General features: G+C 29.8%; 1 pseudogene; it reads right to left on the bottom strand.

The window, feature by feature from the left end:
- Positions 1–4,822: 4,822 nt before the first annotated feature.
- Positions 4,823–6,208, bottom strand: LOC125847905 (eukaryotic translation initiation factor 4B3-like; annotated as a pseudogene).
- Between the last annotated feature and the right edge of the window lie 1,367 nt (positions 6,209–7,575).

Genomic DNA, 7,575 nt, shown 5'->3' with positions numbered 1-7,575 from the left:
TATTTCTATTAAATCATAGTTTTTCTCTATTTGTATATCAGATATTAATTCTAAAAGTTCAATTTCTTTAATGTCTTCCTCTTCTGTAATAACATGTAATTTAGTACAGTTACATTCTTTCCCTTTATTACATTTTAACGTATTTGTATTATCAGTATTTTTAACATACCTTGATTTTGTAGGAACTGGCTTTGTTGTTAAGGAGGTTTGAGTCATGTTTTTAGAAAATATTACTCCATCTCTAGTGAGGAGACAACTTCCGTTATTATGTAATAAGAAATCTAAGCCTAAAACAAAGTCTATCCTAATATTTAAATCTCTAACCCATATTTTTTCTAATTTATAAGTTGGTTTATAGAAGTCTGCGCATGTGTTTAAAAAACTTATTTGACCATTACTAACATAATGTTTGTATATATTTGAAGATCCGTCCATTTGCATGGCGCTTTGTGGTTCGGGAAAATCCTTTATTATTTCTGTAGGCAGGATGTTTCTACTTATTATACTTTTTGCACATCCCGAGTCTACTAGAGCTAAGGTTTCTATTTCATAGTTTTGGATTCTTATTCTTGTTAGTATTTTGATAGTATTGATCTTTTTGTCTTCATTACAAATTAATCTTTCAAACGATTTGTATTCTTCTTTTTCATTTAAGAGCTCAATTTCTTCCTTTTCTTCTACCTCTTTTTCTACCTTTTCTTTCCCTTTTTCTAATTTATTTATTCTATCTTCTAAACTATCAATTCTTTTTTCTAAGGACATTAATGTTTTTTCTTTTATACTTATGGTCTGGTCTACAACTTTAATGTTAAATATCTTATTGATGCACATGAGGCATCCTTCTATATAACAATTCGTACATTTAGCTCTTCTGTCTTTACTGGGATATCCTGTACAATTAAAACATTTTTGGCTATCTAAACCTTTCCCTTTTGAAAATTGGTGATCGCAATGTATATTGACAAACGTAAAATCCTTGATGTCTACTTTTTCTAATCCTATCTCATTTATTAAAGTTTCTTCTTCTGAATCAGACGAGTCGTGTTGTCTTCCTTCTAAAGCATCTATACTTATTACTGAATATACACTTTCGTTATCTGACATGTATTCATCTACATTTATCAGGTTTTCTTGGAAATCTTCTATGAGTTGGGAGTTTCTCGTTCTACTATTATTTCTTCCTGGACAAGTGTTAGCTAGCTGTTCTTCACTTCCGCATGTAAAACAAGATAGTCTATTTTTATAGATTCTATTATTATTATGTTTTCTTACATGTCTATCTTTATTTAGATAAGGCTTTTTTGCCGTAGATTTTCTTAGATAATATTTTTTCCTTGGTCTGTAGTCTTGGTTATTTTGATATTAGAGATTCATTTTACTAAACTAGTCTTATTAATTACATTAAAAAATTATGTTAATTATTCATATCTTATGTAGTTATGATAAAAATATTATTTCGTAAAAAGTATATTTTTGTTAAAACAAACAAATTTAAAAAATATTTTCATCTAAACTGAATAAATTTGGGAGAGTAACTGAATATAGATTTAAGAAAAACATAAAATTAGAAAAAAGAAGGGAAAGATTAGAGAAAAGCAGGAAAGAGAAATTAAAGGTAAAGAAGAAAAACCAAAAAATGGGTCCGCGGATTAGATTATATCTATAATAAAATAATTGCTCATACAACTAGTACTAGTTGTACCTCATACATAGTAAAAAGTTTCCTCAATGTATTGTTGATATGCAGAAGAAGTCTTGATATCAATCACGAAAATCATAGGCGGTAGAATTAGTAGGTTTAACTATGGGTTTAAGTTTCATCTTCCGTCACTAATTCTCTTGTAATATAGTTTTCTTCTTGCCCTGTATCTATTAATATTAAATATTTTCGTTGTTCCATTATTCCCGTTATGTAGTAATGATGTGGTTTTATTTCTTCTTCCATTGATTTTTGTAGAGTTTTATCTATTCTCCTTGAGGTACTCATTTTTTATGAGATTTGTGGTATTTCACAGTTCGTGTTTATTCTTTTTGATGTGCTTAATCTTTCTTTTACTATTTCTAAATCTTCTTCTATGTCAATTTCATTATAACTATAGTCATTTTTGTCTATGACTGTGACTATTCTTTCAAAAGGATTTTCTATTTTTATTTTATTTATTTTATGTTTTGCTGTTAAAACATATAAGTTTTTACATTTAGCTGTAAATATTTTACTTCCCGGGGCTAGTTCTATTCCTGACATTTTCCAATATAATACTAATGATTTATCTATATTTCTGTCATTTATTGCTACTGAGTAGTTAGCACTTATTATAAATTTAAATTTTTGGCATATGAGGTTACCTTTTACCGCACTTATTATACTTTTTTCTATGGGTTGTATAATTCTATCATCTGCTAAGTATATTTTTATGGGTATATCTATTCCTTATCTAAAACATGCTTTTATTAGTATTTCTGTTCCTCCTAAATGTACATATTTAATTAGATTTTTAGCCTTAATATCCTGTATTTCTTTATTTATTATTCGTTTATTTATTATTGGTGTTTTGGCCTTTCCTTTAGTGTATTTGCAATCTATGATATGTTCTCTTTGACTTACTACATAATATTCTTCTTTTTGCCGTTTAAACCAGTTTCTTATTTTTGGTATTTCGAATATTTTTTATACGCTTAGGTCTAATTCTTTTCCTTTTATTTGTTCAAATATACTGTTATCAAATATTATTTTTTGTTCTAAAGATTCTTCGTCTTGATGTTCTTCTATATTTATTATTTGTATATCTATTTCAGTCATTTGTTATATTATAGAATTCATTGTCTCATTCTATTTCTATATCATTATCTATTTCATTTTCTGATATTTCATATATACTATCTTCACTTTCTAATTCATAATCTATGTATTCTATCTGCGTATATTTTTCATCGTCTATTATTATTTCTGATATTTGTTTTTTCTTTGGATTTTTAGGTAATTTACAATCTCTAACTATATGTCCTAATTTTCTACAATTATAACAAGTACATTCTGTTAGTTTTCTTTTTGGTCTATATGGTCTTTTGGTTTTGTAGTTTTTTACATAGTATCTTCTTCTTGGTTTTTTATATTTATATTTTGATTTGTATTTTTTATTATATTTCTTTCTATTTTTATAATACCTATTCGTACAACCAAATTGAGGTGCTATTTTATTTTTGCGACATGCCAAGTTTTTTACTAATATTTTTTCCACTTTTATTTCTTCTTTATGTTTTTCACATAGTTCCATAAACCATCGTTGCAAGAATTTTATTCTAGCTCCTAAGGTATCTATTAATTCTGTTTCGTTCCAACTTTTTATTACTTTTGAATTAAAAGGTTCTGGTAATTTTGTAAAATATAATTTTCTTATTTCTTTACTTTCTTCTATGCTATACGTTCCTTTATAATGGTATTCCCTAAATGCACATGTATATTCATCTATGTAACACATATTACATATTGATAATTTTGTCATTAGATTTTGATTTATGATTTTTTCTTTATTTTGTTCTTCTACCTCTGTTGTTATACTACTAAATTCATTTCTTATAGCTATTTCGTATTTATATAGTATTTCCATAGATGTAGTAGCTATCGGATTTTTTATTACTTCTTAAAGTTGTTAAGCTTTCACTTGTTAAATTTTGTAGCCATAATTTTACTGTTCTTATAAATGTTCTTTCTATATATCCTGGTGCCTCTGTTATTACTATCTTGTTATCTATCAATTGTTTCGATATGTATCCCATCCATAATTGTATTATTTTATTTATATCTGCTACACAGTTTAAATCTAAAAAATCATGTTGTCCAGTTATTGGTTTAGGTATCCATTTTTTATTTAATCTTTTATCCCATGTAGTTTTTTCTTTATCGTATTGTTCATAGTTTTCATTATAATATTTTGGATTAAAATTTTTTGGGTTTTTTACTCCTGATGTGCTAGGTTTTTCGTCCATGTCTACGTCTTCTGTATTTACTTCTAAATTCTTTGTATTATCTATGTTTGTTAAAAGTTCCGTATATGTTTCGCTTGTTTCCGAATGTTGTTCTAGATCATCGTCGTTTATTTCATCAATTCTTATTTCGGGTAGATTATCTTGACTATTTTCTTCTTTTTCTTCTAATTCATCTTGTAATTGCAATTTTTCTTTAAATTTAATCATCTCATTTTCTAATTTTGTTTTTTTGTTCTTTTTCTTGTCGTTTAATTTCATACATTTCTTTTAATATTGCTAGCTCTTTTTCTAGCTCTATTATTTTAGTATTTTTTACTTCTTCTAATTGTTGTACTTCCTTTTTTGCTTGTTGTTTTATTTTTTCAATTTCCGTTTTTCTATCTATTTCTTCATTTTCTTTTGTTATTCTTATCATAGCAGTTAGACTATCTTCTAGTTTTACCATTTCTTTTTCTAACATTAAATTTAGATTGTCGCCTATTTTCTTATATCTTCTTCCTATATTAGAAAATATTATCTTTATTTTTAATCCGTCATAGTTTTCATATGTTTGTTCATCTATTGCGTATTCTTCTTTGTTCATTTATGAGCTGTGTTGCAGTGTATATTCTAAGCTTTCTATTTATATTTGTAGATATAAAATAGTTTTCCTCTGTGCTATTATAGATTTTTGGGAAAAAGGACAAATTTACCCCCGAACTTTGATAAATGGTACGTCTATGCCCTCCGTTACTCTTTGCGTCCAAATAAGCCCCTGCCATCCAATTATCGGTACACACATGCCCCTCTCACTAACGGACCCCTCATTCTGTACACGTGTCTTAATCCTAATCAACTACCTGTTTAACCATTCTTTTAACCCATAAACCCACAACCCTCCCCATAAACCCAATAACCCACCTCTTCTTTCTCTTAAACTGTCGAATGCACCACCACCGGAGGCAAATCTCCGTCCACCTTCCTCTTCCTTCCTTTTGGTCCACTGATCCGAATCGGAATCACTACCATTTGGCCCAAAACTTCATCTCCTATCAAATCTTTGACCAGAAGAGGGTAAAAAAGTTTTATTCGCTGCCCAATTATCATATTCATCAGCTTTAGACTGGGAATCGGAGAAAAAACCTCCCCTTTCACCTCTCTCCCCCCTTCTTTCAAAACCATTACCAGTCGATGTTTTCTTAGCTGCACCCCAATCATCAGTCTCGTCGGCACGAGAGGGAGCAATTTCCCTATCGGTATCCCTTCGAAACCCCCTTTGCCTACGAGAATCCTCCGACGAACCCCTCCCCCTTGCCTGTCGTAACCGTACTATCTGAAACCACCTCCGAATTGAGAATAGTCAAGTTCCTCCGCAGTACGCTTGCGAGGACCGGTGGGGAGCATCAAGACTTCCTCCGGTGTCAGGCCATTGGTTGCCGCAGCGGCGACAGTTTGAGACTGCTTAGCAGTACTATAAGTGTTGAACTCCTGAAGGGATAGGGTTTGTGGCTTCTTCTTCTTCTTCGTTTTGGTTGTGGCTGCAATGGTCAAAGATGGAAAATCGGCAAGGCCACCGGCACCGCCGCCATTGGAGTGATTTTCAACCCCTTCACTGACTCTTCCTTTGGAATGTTTAATTAACTTAGATATTAGAGGGAATCGGGTGGGTTATTGGGTTTACGGGGCGGGTTGTGGGTTATTGGGTTTATGGGGCAGGTTGTGGGCTTATGGGTTAAAAGAAAGGTCAAACGGGTAGTTGATTAGGATTAAGACACGTGTACCAAACGAGGGGTCCGTTAGTGAGAGGGACATATGTGTACCGATAATTGGATGGAAGGGGCTTATTTGGACGCAAAGTATAACGGAGGGCATAGACGTACCATTTATCAAAGTTCGGGGGTAAATTCGTCTATTTTGCCTATGTCTCAATTCTTGTCTTTTTGCTATAATTATTTCGTTAAGTTTTTGTCTATATTCTTCATTCTCGTTATTCATTGTTTCTTTAAATATTGAATATATTTATATTCTATTTTAGATATATTATCTATTAATTGATCTAATTTATCGTTATCAGTTTTTGTGATATTGAGTTTTTTATATTACAGATATAATTTGTTTAATTTTCTTCTTATTTTTCTTAACTTTCTACTAGTATGTTCTTCCTGTGTTTCTTATTATCCATGGCTCTGATACCAATTTTCGTTGCAGAATCGATAGTTGAGGTATTCATCTTATTATCCATAGCTCTGATACCATTTTTTGGTGTGAAAGTGGTAGTTGAGGAATTCATGGAAGTGGTAGTGTGGTAGGTGGTAGTGTGATAGGTGAGTAATTTACTTTAAAGATTTTATTATAATATTCTTTTGCTAAGTGTCTTAATCTTGATATCTCTTTAATATTATTTTTTGGTAGTGCCAAATTCATGGTAATATGTAATAATATTTATTGTAATATTCTTCCGATAGTTGTTTTAATCTGAATATTTCTTTAATATTATTTATGATATATTCTAGATATAACATATCTTGGGTTATTTGGTACATATATAAATTTTCCTCCATTAATTGTTCTAATAGTTTTATATCTTCCATAGATTCTATCCAATATTGTAAATATTCGTAGTTCATTTTAATCTGAATTTATTTCTAAATCATAACATTTTATTCTTTCGAAGTCTAAATCATGTAGGTCTATTTCATACCATTGCTGATTTAATATATCTTCTGATTCGTAATCATTAAATATTTTTTCCCATATTATCTTTCTTAATTCAATTATTTCTATATTTTTAAGTATATATAAGATTAAAGTTTCATAGTTTTTTATCATTTCATCATGCATGTATGTAGTCATGTTCGTTGTTATGCAGGTTTTTTATTTCAAATTATTCTTTCCTATCATATTCATAATTGATTAAATTCATATTAGTTCATTATGAACTAGATTATTTTTATCATGTTCTCCTGTCACTACTAGCATCGTACTTTAGCGGATACTTCCTTCTTATCAGCACCTCAACTTTGTTTACTCCCCTAAACAGCTTTCCTCGCCTACCGATTTCAACATTAGGATGACATAGTATAGAAGTTTTCTCCCTGTTTCCAGTGTGCTAATAAACTAGAAATCATGATTCAAGTAATTCTAATACATAATAACTAACATAAATTTATTCAATCATATATATGATATTCAGGAATATATGAAATTAGTTCCGCATATTTTTTGAACAATATACCTTTGCCTCTTGCTTAGCCATGCTATCTGAAATATCTGATTGGATTTCAGATTTATCCATTAATTTTTAAGTATTTAGTATCTTGAGAGAGAATGATTTTTACGAAAGTTTTTATTCTGTTTGGCGTTGCCTGCTTTACAATGTTTACAACTGAGTCTATATATAGACATACAAATTTACTATTCTAGATACATACTCTAGTACGTTCTTTACATCTGTTCACTACTTATTTACTACTATTCACTACTATTTACTTTTGTCCACTACTTATTTACTACTATTTACTTTTGTCCACTACTATTTACTTTTTGACTATATGTAGCAAGTTTTTATTCTGTTAGGCGTTGCCTGCTTTACAATGTTTACAACTGAGT

The sequence above is a fragment of the Solanum stenotomum genome, chromosome 1, assembly GCF_019186545.1.
Source record: "Solanum stenotomum isolate F172 chromosome 1, ASM1918654v1, whole genome shotgun sequence".
In the NCBI taxonomy this organism is placed as follows: Eukaryota; Viridiplantae; Streptophyta; class Magnoliopsida; order Solanales; family Solanaceae; genus Solanum; species Solanum stenotomum.
The sequence above is the reverse complement of the archived record's forward strand: the minus strand, read 5'-3'. Positions and strand labels throughout refer to the sequence as shown.